Source organism: Bos indicus, chromosome 29 (assembly GCF_029378745.1).
Source record: "Bos indicus isolate NIAB-ARS_2022 breed Sahiwal x Tharparkar chromosome 29, NIAB-ARS_B.indTharparkar_mat_pri_1.0, whole genome shotgun sequence".
NCBI classification, from domain to species: domain Eukaryota; kingdom Metazoa; phylum Chordata; class Mammalia; order Artiodactyla; family Bovidae; genus Bos; species Bos indicus.
Window position 1 is genome coordinate 44,198,806 of NC_091788.1, and position 13,106 is coordinate 44,211,911.

Genomic DNA, 13,106 nt, shown 5'->3' on the forward strand with positions numbered 1-13,106 from the left:
CTCTGACAGTAGGTGACTCGCACACAATCTTTTAAAGTTGTCAATTCCCAAGCTACAAGTTGAGTATGTGGTCACGTGTCCTGTGGAATTCCTGTATGTTCAATTGCCAAGTCGTCCCCAACTCTTAGCAACGCCATGGACTGCAGCACGCCAGGCTTCTCTGTTACTGTTTCCCAGAGTTTGCTCAAAAACTCCATCGAGTCAGTGATGCCATCCAACCATCTCGTCCTCTCCCCTTCTGCCTTCATTTTTTGCCAGTATCAGGGTCTTTCTAGTGAGCTCGCTCTTCATATCAGGTGGCCAAAACTGGCCTGTATACCAGCAGATAATGCCTCATTTGCAAGTGAAATACCCTCATGGTCCCACCCATTCTCTAAATCCCTAGAATGTCCTAGCTCAGATTGTATTCCCTGCATAGGTAGGTAAAAGGCTCCCAGTAAATCTGGCCAGTGAAACCGGGTCATAGGTCTACAGGTCTCCCAGCCTTGGCTATACCCTTGGCCCAGTGGAGGGCAGTGTTAAGTTACTTGGTTGTTTCTGACTGCACTAGCCCACCAGGCATCTCTGTCCACGGAATTCTCCAGGCAAGGATACCGAAGTGGGCAGAGGCTTTAGCAAATGAATTTCTGTCCTGTACTTCTGAACTCAAGTTATGTGTTGCAAATGGAGAAGCAAGCTCTGGGACACTGGCAAGGCGGGAGTGCTGGAATTTGAACCCTAACCTTCAACACTTCAACTCTATGGTCTACTTAAGTGCACGAATGTCCTCACATAATTATCCAGGGACTTGCCTGGTGGTGCAGTGGATATAAATTGGTCGGCCAATGCAGGGGTCATGGGTTCAATCCCTGGTGCAGGGAGATTCCACATGCTGCGGAGAGCAACAACCTACACTCTAGAGCCCAAAAGTCACAACTGCAGAAGCCTGTGCACCTAGAGCCCACTGTAAGAAGCAGCTCATGCACCTCAAAGAACAGTAGCCCCTGCTGGCTGCAACTAGAGAAAGCCAGTGGGTAGCAATGAAGACTCAGCACAACCAAAAATAATTTTTTTTTAAAGAATCAACTGTCCAACTATATGTAACAAGGACCTAGCTTATATAGCACAGGGAATATCTTGCACAGGCAATATCTTATAATAACCTATAATGGAAAAGAATCTGAAAAGTATATAATGTATATGCAATTTATATACACATATATATAATCTTCACTTGCTGTTCACCTGAAGCACAACATTGTAAACCAAATACACTTGAATTAAAAAAATAACTGTCCAGTGGGTCAGCAGCAATCTAATCTCCAACACGGTCCCTGGGCTTGGTTAAGTACCTATTCTGAATTGATGCCATTCCAGTACCTTATGGAGAAGTCTTTGTTCTTCCAGAGCTGTATTACTCCCTGGAAGGACTTCCCCGGAGAGCAAAGGAGAAGAGCGGCTAGGGATTCACCAGGGGCTACATGGTTCCTGGCACTGCTTAGGCTCAAAATTGGCCAGGATCGGGAAATGTCAGTGCCAGGGTCAGCAATAAGAAGGGCCAGAGAAGCAGGCCGGAAGTCATTTCCTCCTTGGCACAAAAAGAGAATACAGAAGGAGGCCAGCATAAAACTTCTGAAGGCTATATCCAAGTCAAGGGGCTAGGTCTCAATAATATAAATGAACCCCCAGGCAAGTCTTTTATATACCCCTTCAGCTTTACCAAGGGCTTTCACACTGGGCTTTTTGGTATTTCATTATCCTGATAATTTCAGTAGTTCTGTGGGTGCCTAATAAACGTGAGTATTGGAGAAGAAAATGGCAACCCACTCCAGTGTTCTTGCCTGGAGAATCCCAGGGACGGGGGAGCCTGGTGGGCTGCCGTCTATGGGGTAGCACAGAGTTGGACACAACTGAAGCGACTTAGCAGCAGCAGCAGCAGCAGCGAGTGAGATAGCTCCATTTCGTAACCTCTCCAAACTTGTCCTGAAGTCTCCCAGGCCCAGGGCTAGTTGGTTTGGACTTGGGAAATAGATTTCTGACCTCAGTCAAAGGGTGCAACTAGGAGAATGAGACTTGGAGAGAGGGCAGGGTATACGGAAAGTGAAAAATGGGGGTATCTAGCTGGGTTGCTGATTCAGATGCTCTGAAAATCTAGGAGATGTGTCAGATCCTGGTGTCTTGGCTGGCTCTGACAAGTTGGCAAACCGGGATGTCATGTGTCCTTTCCAGGTCCTTGCTTTCCTGCTGGTTAAATGGAGATAATGTCCTGTCTACCTGCTATGGTAAGGACAGCTAGCCACAGGAGATGCAAATTTATGAAACTGGAAATGAGTGTGCTTTGCCACCATCTAGTGGACTATCACAGTATTGCACATCCTGTCCGTGGAGTGTTTCTTAATGCTACCCTTGTTCGTTCAACAAATGTTTATTTTTATTGCTGACCATTTAGGTATGACCTAAATCAACTCCCTTACGATTATACAGTGGAAGTGACAAATAGATTCAAAGGATTAGATCTGATAGAGTGCCTGAAGAACTATGACCAAAAATTCAGGACATTGTACAGGACGTGGTGATCAAAACCATCCGCAAGAAAAAGGAATGCAAAAAGGCAAAATGGTTGTCCGAGGAGGCCTTACAAATATCTGAGAAAAGAAGAGAAGTGAAAAGGGAAGATATACCCATCTGAATGCAGAGTTCCAAAGAATAGCAAGGAGAGATAAAGTGAAAGTGAAGTCGCTCAGTCGTGTCTGACACTTTGCGAACCCATGGATTGTAGCCCGTGGAATTTTCCAGGCAAGAGGACTAGAGTGGGTTGCCATTTCCTTTTCCAGGGAATCTTCCTGACCCAGGGATCAAACCTGGTCTCCCACATTGCAGGCAGAGGCTTTACCTCTGAGCCACCAGGGAAGCAAGAACACACATAGAACTATACAAAAAAGATCTTCACGACCCAGATAACCACGGTGGTGTGATCACTCACCTAGAGTCAGACATCCTGGAGTGTGAAGTCAAATGGGCCTTAGGAAGCATCACTACGAACAAAGCTAGTGGAGGTGATGGAATTCTAGCTGAGCTATTTCAAATCCTAAAAGATGATGCTGTTTAAGTGCTGCACTCAATATGCCAGCAAATTTGGAAAACTCAACTGGGGCCACAGGTCTGAAAAAGGTCAGTTTTCATCCCAATCCCTAAGAAGGGCAATGCCAAGGAATGTTCAAACAAGTGCACAATTGTACTCATTTCACATGCTAGCAAGGTAATGCTCAAAAATCTTTCAAGCTAGGCTTTAACAGTATGTGAACCAAGAACTTCCAGATGTACAAGCTGGATTTAGAAAACGCAGAGGAACCAGAGATAAAATTGCCAACATCCATTGGCTCACAGAAAAAACAAGAGAATTCCAGACAAACATTTACTTCTGCTTCATTGACTACGCTAAAGCCTTTGACTGTGTGGCTCACAACAAACTGTGGAAGATTCTTAAAGAGATGGGAATACCAGACCACCTTACCTGCCTCCTGAGAAACCTGTATGCAGGGCAAGAAGCAACGGTTAGAACCAGACATGGAATAACAGACTGGTTCAGAATTGGAAAAGTAGTACGTCAAGGCTGTATATTGTGACCCTGCTTATTTAACTTAAGTGCAGAGTACATCACGTGAAATGCTGGGCTGGAAGAAGCACAAGCCGGAATCAAGATTGCCGGGAGAAATATCAATAACCTCAGATATGCAGATGACACCACCCTTATGGCAGAAAGTGAAGATGAGCTACAGCCTCTTGATGAAAGTGAAAGCGGAAAGTGAAAAAGCGGGCTTAAAACTCTACATTCAAAAAATGAAGATCATGGCATGTAATTCCATCGCTTCATGGCAAATAGATGGGGAAACAATGGAAACAGTGACAGATTTTCTTCTGTTGGGCTCCAAGATCACTGCAGATGGTGACTGCAGCCATGAAATTAAAAGATGCTTGGTCCTTGGAAGAAAAGTATGACAAACTTAGACAGTGTATTTAAAAGCAGAGACATTCATTACTTTGCAAAAAAGATCTGTATAGTCAAATGCCAGGGTCCAGCCCCAGCAGGATCCAAGGATACCCTCAGGATGGATGGCGTTGGCGAGAGAGATGACACGGGTCTTATAATGGACTGGAACCTGATGGTCCGGGGTTGAACAATAGAGAAGAAAGAAGAAAGAAAGAGGTTGATATTCCTTGGTTTACACAGAAAGCCAATAAAGCCCCTGACACGGGACTTGCTCTGTTCACGGAGGCCTCAGGCGCCCTCTCGATGGGGCGAAGACGCAGAGCGCTTTATCGATTGGGTCTTAGAAGCCCAGGCAAAAAAGTGAACTCAGAGAGCCTCTGTGCTCCAGGGAATCAGCCTGAAAAAAAAAGGAGAAAGAGAGAAAGAAAGACACAGAGAGGAGAGCTCTGGTGAAATGGGATCCACAGCTTTATTTTCAAAAGGAGCTTTTATACCCTGAGTTACACATTTCCAGAAGTGAAAGATACAAAGTCATGCAGAGTCAGCTCAACATTACATCAGTTTCACCTTCTTTGGGACCAGGATGTTTTCTGCATAACTTTTCATTTACAAGGGCCTTTGTGTTATGTGGGAGAAGGCAATGGCACCCCACTCCAGTACTGTTGCCTGGAAAATCCCATGGATGGAGGAGCCTGGTGGGCTGCAGTCCATGGGGTCGCTGGGAGTCGGACACGACTGAGCGACTTCACTTTCACTTTTCACTTTCATGCATTGGAGAAGGAAATGGCAACCCACTCCAGTGTTCTTGTCTGGAGAATCCCATGGATGGAGAAGCCTGGTGGGCTGCAGTCCATGGGGTTGCACAGAGTCGGACACGACTGAAGCGACTTAGTAGTAGTAGTAGTTGTGTTATGTACATTATCTTCTGGCCCTGTGGCCTGCCAACATTTTATGACTCTTTCCTGATAAAGGTTGGTCAACCAGAAAACTTGTTTTCTCTTTTAAAGTGTTTTTTCTTTATTTTTCCAATCTGCATCACCCTCAAAAAAGTACTAAATAAAGTTACATTTCATAGAGCAAAGGTATAATGGGTTACAACAAAGAAAGAGCTCATTAACTCAGGGTCTTATGTTGCTAATGTCAAGGCTACTACTTGTTTTTCCTACATTTCAACTATATTAATTAATGCACTCTCAGGCACACAGTGGGTAAGGGATGTGGAGACTTGGCAGCAAGCATTGGCTCAACAATGAAACCCTTCATTAGTACTATCTAATAATTTTTCATCTCTCAAAGGGCTCTATGCTCATTAGGACTTTTAGAATGCTTAGGCTTCCCGTGCCTTTCATGGTTGGGGAGTTGTGAGCAATTATTTGCGTTAGTTGCAAGAGTATGGATAAACCTGTCAAGCAAGCTAAAATGAATTGAGATACTCCTTTCATGCCCAGGAGACTTATTAATTAGAGCCCTAAGTTGATTTTTTTCAGAGAAAGGTGGTCGGGGACAGCCCCCTGCTAATGTCAAAAGAGTTGGTGAAAGGCATAATATAGTAAACAGTAGACAGACAGACTTTGGTTTTGGGGTAGATGCTCAAGCAGGTCCAGGGAGTCCCTCGAGTCCTGATCCACCTTGCCTGTCAGGTCTCTTCCGCATGACCTTGTCATGGGTGGGATCTCCCATGCTGGCTCCCGGCAGTCAAAGCTATTGTTTTCCCAGTAGTCATGTATGGATGTGACAGTTGGACCATAAAGAAGGCTGAGCACCAAAGAATTGATGCTTTTGAACTGTGGTGCTGGAGAAGACTCTTAAAGAGTCCCTTGGACTGCAAGGAGATCCAACCAGTCAATCCTAAAGGAAATCACTCCTGAATATTCATTGGAAGGACTGATGCTGAAGTTGAAACTCCAATACTTTGGCCACCTGATGCAAAGAGCCAATTCATTGGAAAAGACCTTGATGCTGGGAAAGACTGAAGGCAGGAGGAGAAGGGGACGACAGAGGATGAGATGGTTGGGTAGCATCACAGACTCAATGGACATGAGTTTGAGCAAGCTCCAGGAGATGGTGAAGGACAGTGAAGCCTGGCATGCAGCATTCCATGGGGTCACAAAAAGTTGGACATGATGGAGCGACTGAACAATAGCAACAGTATTCCATTGCATGGATATCATCATTTGAGTCTTTTCCCATTTTTTCTAATTATGACTAAAGGTGTTATGAATGCTGCTTACAAGTCTCTGTGGATATAAATTTTCCTTTTTCTTGGTATGTTGTATGGTAGGTGTATAAGTAGTTTTTAAGAGATTTCCAAACTATTTTCCAAAGTGGTTGTACCGTTTTGGATCCTCACCAATAGTGTATGAAAGTTCCAGTTGCTCGATATTCACCATCATATGGTTTGATCATATCTTTAAATTTTAGCTATTCTCATGAATACGTAGCGATATCTCATTGTGATTTTAATTTGCATTCTGACTCTTGCTCATTGGAAGGGATGCTATGGCAAACCTAGACAGCATATTAAAATGCAGAGACATCATTTTGCCAACAGAGAACATATAGTCAAAGCTAGGGTTTTTCCAGTAGTTGTGTACAGATGTGAGAGTTGGACCATAAAGAAGGCTGAGCACCAAAGAGTTTATGGTTTTGAACTGTGGTGCTGAAGAAGATTCTTGAAAGTCCCTTGGACTGAAAGGAGATCAAATCAGTCAATCCTAAACGAAATCACTCCTGAATATTCATTGGAAGGACTGATGCTGAAGCTGAAACTCCAATACTTTGGTCACCTGATGCAAAGAACTGGCTCATCGGAAAAGACTCTAATGCTGGGAAAGATTGAAGCAGGAGGAGAAGGGGACGACAGAGGATGAGATGGTTGGATAGCATCACCGACTCAATGCACATGAATTTGAACAAATTCTGGGAGATAGTGGAGGACACAGGAGCCTGGTGTGCTGTAGTGCATGGTGTAGCAAAGAGTTGGACATGAGTTAGCACTGAACGACAGCATGACTAATGATGTTTAGAATCTTTTCGTGTGCTTACTTGCCATTTATATATTTTCTTAGGTGTAGTGTCTATTCATGGAGAAGGCAATGGCACCCCACTCCAGCACTCTTGCCTGGAAAATCCCATGGATGGAGGAGCCTGGTGGGCTGCAGTCCATGGGGTCGCTAGGAGTCAGACACGACTGAGCGACTTCACTTTCACTTTTCACTTTCATGCATTGGAGAAGGAAATGGCAACCCACTTCAGTGTTCTTGCCTGGAGAATCCCAGGGATGGGGGAGCCTGGTGGCCTGCCGTCTATGGGGTCGCACAGAGTTGGACACGACTGAAGCGACTTAGCAGCAGCAGCAGTGTCTATTCAGGGGTTTTTGCCAGTGTTATTGGGATGTTTATCTTTTTATTGCTGAATTGTAAGAGCTTTTACATTTATCAGGTTTAAGTTCTTTGTCAATGTATATTTTCAATATATTTTCTTTCAGTATGTGCCTTGACTTTTCATTTTTTTGTAACTGTCTTTTCAGAGTGGTGGTGGTTTAGTTGCTAAGTTGTGTCCAACTCTTGGAACTCCATGCACTGGAGCCGGCCGTGCTCCTCTGTCCGTGGAATTTTCCAGGCAAGAACACTGAAGTGGGTTGCCATTTCCTTCTCCAGGGGATCTTCCTGACCCAGGAATTGAACCCAGGTCTCCTGCATTGCAGGCAGATTCTTTACCAACTGAGCTACGAGGGAAGCCTGTGTTTTCAGAGTAGAAGTTTTAAATCTTCAACAAATCACTAATGTGTACAGTAACATGGAGAAATTTCAAAATAATTACATTGTGAAGAAGAAGCCAGTTTTAAAAAAATACATACAGGGAATTCCCTGGCAGTCCACTGGTTATGACCTTTCACTGCCAAGGGTGCAGTTTCAATCGCTGGTTGGGAAACTGAGATCCTGCAAAGTCAGTGACACTGTCAAAAAAAAAAAAGTACATACAGTCTGGTTCCATGTATACAAAATTTTTCAAAAATAAAAACTAATCTAAAATAACAGCCAAGGAATTCCCTGGTGGTACAGTGGGTAAGAATCTGCCTGCCAATGCAGGGGGCACAGTTTCAATCTCTGGTTCGGGAAGATCCCACATGCCTCTGAGCAATGAAGCCCATGTGCCACAACTACTGAGCCCAGGGGCTGCGACTACTAAAGCCCGTGAGCCCAGAGCCTGTGCCCCGTAAGGAGAGAAGCCCCCACGGTGAGAAGCCTGCACCACAATGAAGAGTGGCCTCCACTTATGCAGCTGGACAAAGCCCTCACATAGCAACAAACATCCAGTGCAACCGAAAAGCATAAGAGAAATGATTAAAAAAATAAAACAGCTGACTAGGAGTTACAAAGGAGCACAGGGAAACCCTGGGAGTAATGAAGATGTTCATGGCCTGGATCGTGGGTTTCAAGGATGTACATTTATGTCAGAAGTTATCCAATTACGTACTTCAGTTACTTGCACTTTATTGTACATTGATAAACTGTAAAATAAAGTGCACACACATGAACTAGCATTTCTCGTTCACTTACTGTGTGCCAAACACTGACCAGATGCTGGGGATGCAAAGAGAAAGAGTGGACTGTCTTGAGCAGCTCAAGACTTGAAGTAGAGCCCTCCTTGTCACTTCCCCAAGGTTGGGCTGACGGGGTGTGTTCCAGACCCATCTCTGCTCCTTGATCCTGTTTTCACAGATTCCCTGTTAGGGTTCCCTTGCCGATTCCAGCTGTGCCCACCTCACCGGCCTCCACCCAACCTCTGATACCCACACCCCACTTGACCGGCAGTCTTTCCTTCCCCCTACAGGAACCACTCACACCCACACACATCTTCTCCTGTCCTGTCTCTGGCCTTCCCTCATGCCTTTCCCCCTTTCTAGAATACTCTCTGTCCTCACCAATCTCCAGGGTGAATCCCACTCCTTCGAGGTTCAGCCCCCTCCCTCAGCCCTCATCTGGGCCGTCTTGCCTGGAGCCCCCATCGTGCATGATCCCCAACCTCCTGGAGCCTGTGTCTTGGTTCCCATCCAAGCCCTACCTGGGCACCGACTCACGACCATGCTCTGACTCACTCCACTAAAACAGGAGGACCATATCGTCCTGAACAGATGTGCATGTACACGTGTGCATGTGAGAGCCCTGGTCACAGCCCCTGGTGTTGCTGCACACTTGCCAGAGCAGCTCTTACAAAATTAAGGAAGTTTTTGACAGTGACTATTTTTTGGCTGCACCATGCAGCTTGTGGGATCTCAGTTCCCCCATCAGGGCTTGAACCCAGGCTCCTGGCATTGAGAGTGTGGGGTCCTAACCATGGGGCCGCCAGCAAATCCCCTTTCTTTTGTATCTTCATAACCTTTTTTATACTGCTTTTAGACTTATAGAAAAATTGCAAAAATAGTACAGCGAGATATAGTGACTTTTTTTTTTAACCAAGAAACACATCAAATCGACACACTCTTACGTTACAACATCAACAACTAATTCAACATCCAGGGAAAGAGATTCATTACTGAACTCAACACAACAGTTGGGAACAATCTGGAACAAATGGAATCATGGATCAGATTTGGTTGAGCCGAGAGCACTCAGCTTTGGACGGCAGTCCTGCCAAGCCTGAGAGTGGGCAGAGTGGAAACAGAACAGGTGGTCCTAGACTTGCAGGCCTAAGGCAGGATGCTAAGTGAAGTGGGAACTGTTGGAGGGTCTTGAGCAGTGGAGCCAGGTGACCTGCCTTACCTTCTCTAAAGATCTCTCTAGGGGCTGGAGAACAGGGGCTTGCAGGGGACATCAGTTGCCTTAGGACCCAGCAACAGAGGCTGGTGGCCTGTGGCTGGGGGAGGGGCAGCGGAGGTGGCGGTGCCAGGTGACTGGAGTCCCAGTCCCCATGCTGGTGGCCTTCGGGGATGGGAGCGGAAGCGTTGGGGTTACCTTGGCTTCTGGTCTGGAAGGGTGGAGTTGCTGAGCTAGCTGGGGACATGGAGAGCTGTTTGAGTCTGTTAGACATCTGGGCTGGGCAAAGGGGAGGGTCCCCACTGTGGTGAGGGATGCAGATGGCATTTAAAACCCCAAACTCCATGAGATGACCTGGGATGACTTGCCCTGGCCAGACCAGCTGCCTGGCCTTAGTTCCTCAGCCTAAAATTCTTCCCTGGAAGCCACCCTCCCCCCTAGCCCACCTTGGCGCCTGTGACCAGGGATTGGAACTCTGAAGGCACCACTGGGATTCAGCATCACAAACCTGTCATACGGACACTGCCAATACCCAGCAAACAGTGTGGTCGTCCCCTCCTCTTCCCACCAGGGAAAGAAACCACACCAGGCCTCCTGGCAGCCCAAGTGCCCTGAAAGGGCATCATTAGTCGCTCAGTCATGTCCAACTCTTTGTGACCCTGTGGACTGTAGCTTGCCAGGCTCCTCTGTCCATGGGATTTTCCAGGCAAGAATACTGGAGTGGGTTGTCTTTTCCTTTTTCAGGGGATCTTCCCAACCCAGGGATTGAACACCGGTCTCCTGTGTTGCAGGCAGATTCTTTACCGTCTGAGCCACCAGGGAAGGTGGAGTCAAAAGGGCTCTACCTGGAACCTGGAACAATGGCAGTAGGGGTGCAGGGGGGTAGGCGGCCAACAAACCTGGGAAGGAAGATGCGAGCATGTAGAGCAGAGGGGGATGGGGGTGTCTCACCCTCATCTGACCTGGGCCACTTTCCCCAGAGAAGTGATGCTAGGGGAGGGCGAGGGTGGTGGCAGAAGCTGACAGGTTCCCAGGCCAGTGCTGAAATGGTGTTACTGGGAACCAGGCATTCCCTGGCTCAAGCAACTGACAGTCAAACAGGTGGCTCAAGCTGCACTCATTTCTGCCCATGTGGAGCCAGGCCACCTGGAGACAGTGCAATCCCTTCATCCCTTTGCCTCACTAGGCTGTCCCATCCTGCCTGCACTCACCCGCTCATAACAGTCATCCACACACCATCAGTAGTCACTGCACTGAGGTTTGAACCCAGGCAGCCTGGCACACACCCAACTTACATTCTCAGCACATTCGCCAGCCAGCTGGGCCTGGCCTGGTGACAGAGTAGGCATGGGCCCTAACACCATCAGCCCTGACGTGCTCACTAACGCTGGGCGCACAGGCCCTTAGGGTCAGGCCAGGAGCCTCCGGGCTGGGAGGAGGGTAGGCTTCCTGGAGAAGCAGGCATCTGAATTCAATCTTGACAAAATGTTGGGACTCACTCATGCAAGGACAGGGGGAACGTCAGGCCAAGGGAGAGCCAAGACAGGAGGCTGAAAGTGTCCGTCCGTGGAGTTACACCCTCAATTCCAGGTGATCATGGTTCCCAACCTACTCTATGTCACCCCTGAGCTGTGGGGACCGCCCCACCCCAATCCCCACTCCAGATCTTTTCTTGGGCCTCCCCAACATTCACTTTCTCTTGATTTCTTTTTCCTCTCCTTCCAAAGCTTCCCTGGTGGCTCAGATGGTAAAGAATCTGCCTGCAATTCAGGAGACGCGGGTTCGATCCCTGGGTTGGGAAGATCCCCTGGAGAAGAGAATGGCAACCCATTCCGGAATTCTTGCCTGGAGAATTCCATGGACAGAGGGGCTAGGTGGGCTACAATCCACGGGGTCACAAAGACATGGGCATGACTGAGCGACTAACACTTTCACTTTTCACGACTTGCACTTATTTCTAATCTTTTGGTGTCATTCATACAAGGGCTTGGAGAAGGCAATGGCACCCCACTCCAGTACTCTTGCCTGGAGAATCCCAGGGATGGCGGAGCCTGGTGGGCTGCCGTCTATGGGGTCGCACAGAGTCAGACACGACTAAAGTGACTTAGCAGCAGCAGCAGCAGCATACAAGGGCTTCCCTGGTAGCTCAGCTGGTAAAGAATCTGCCTGCAATGCAGGAGAGACCAGTTCAATTCCCAGGTTGGGAAGATTTGCTAGAGAAGGGATCTGCTGGAGTAGGCCACCCTTGTGGCTCAGCTGGTAAAGAATCCACCTGCAACAACAACAAAAATTATTTAAAAAAGACAAAAAAAAAAAAGAATCTGCCTGCAATTCGGGAGACCTGGGTTTGATCCCTATGTTGGGAAGATCCCCTAGAGAATGGGAATAGCTACCCACTCCAGTATTCTGGCCTGGAGAATTCCATGGACTGTAGAGTCCAGAGGGTTGCAAAGAGTTGGACACAACTGAGCGACTTTCACTTCACTTCATACATTTGTACCCAGGACACTGATTTTTCACAATGGCCTACTTGTGCCCCAGCTGCTCAGCTCCCCATTGCTTTCTTGGATCCTATTTCTTCCTTCTGGACTCAAGGTCCTTTTTTAAAAAATATTTATTTGGCTACATGAGGTCTGCCCTAGTTGTGGCATGCAAACTCTGAGTTGTGGCTTGTGGCATCTAGTTCCCTGACCAGGGATTGAACCCAGGACCCCTGCCTTGGGAGCATGGAGTCTTAGCCACTGAACCACCAAGTCCCAAGGTCCTTCTTCCTAAGGTTCTGGAAGTTCTCTCAGCAAGGATTTCTGAGTGGTAAATACTTAGAGCCTTTGTTTGAAATATCTTTATTTCACTGTCTGCTTTCACAGCCAGTTGAGCTGGTATGGCACTTTCAGTAGCCCTCACTTCTCAGCATCTGAAGATGTTGTCTGGATTCAGTTGTTGCTTTTCAGAAACTGCCTCTGTCCCACATTCTGCCTTCTTGGACCCTGAGTCCTCACAAGTTGCTTCTGGTTCCTCTGGGCCATTTGAGGAATCTCCAGATGGGAATCTCCCAAGGATGAAGCTCTTGGCATCCTACATTGCCCCAGTTTCAGTCCTCAGAGCTGTCTGCCATTGAAGGAGGAGACAGGCAGAACAGGCTCCATCTTGAAAGCAGGACTCCTTCTTGGGCTGGACTGTGGACTTTGAGCTATATGCCCAGTATCTATGGAAATGACGTACTGTCACGCGAATGTATGTTCCTTGGTTCTTTGGTCACAACAAAGATTCGGAGTGACGGACATTAAAGCCCCCTCATCGTGTCACAGCTCTCAGGTCTCGAAAGGACCATGTTATAGCTCTTAGACATATCAGTGTTACAGCTCTATTTTATTTAG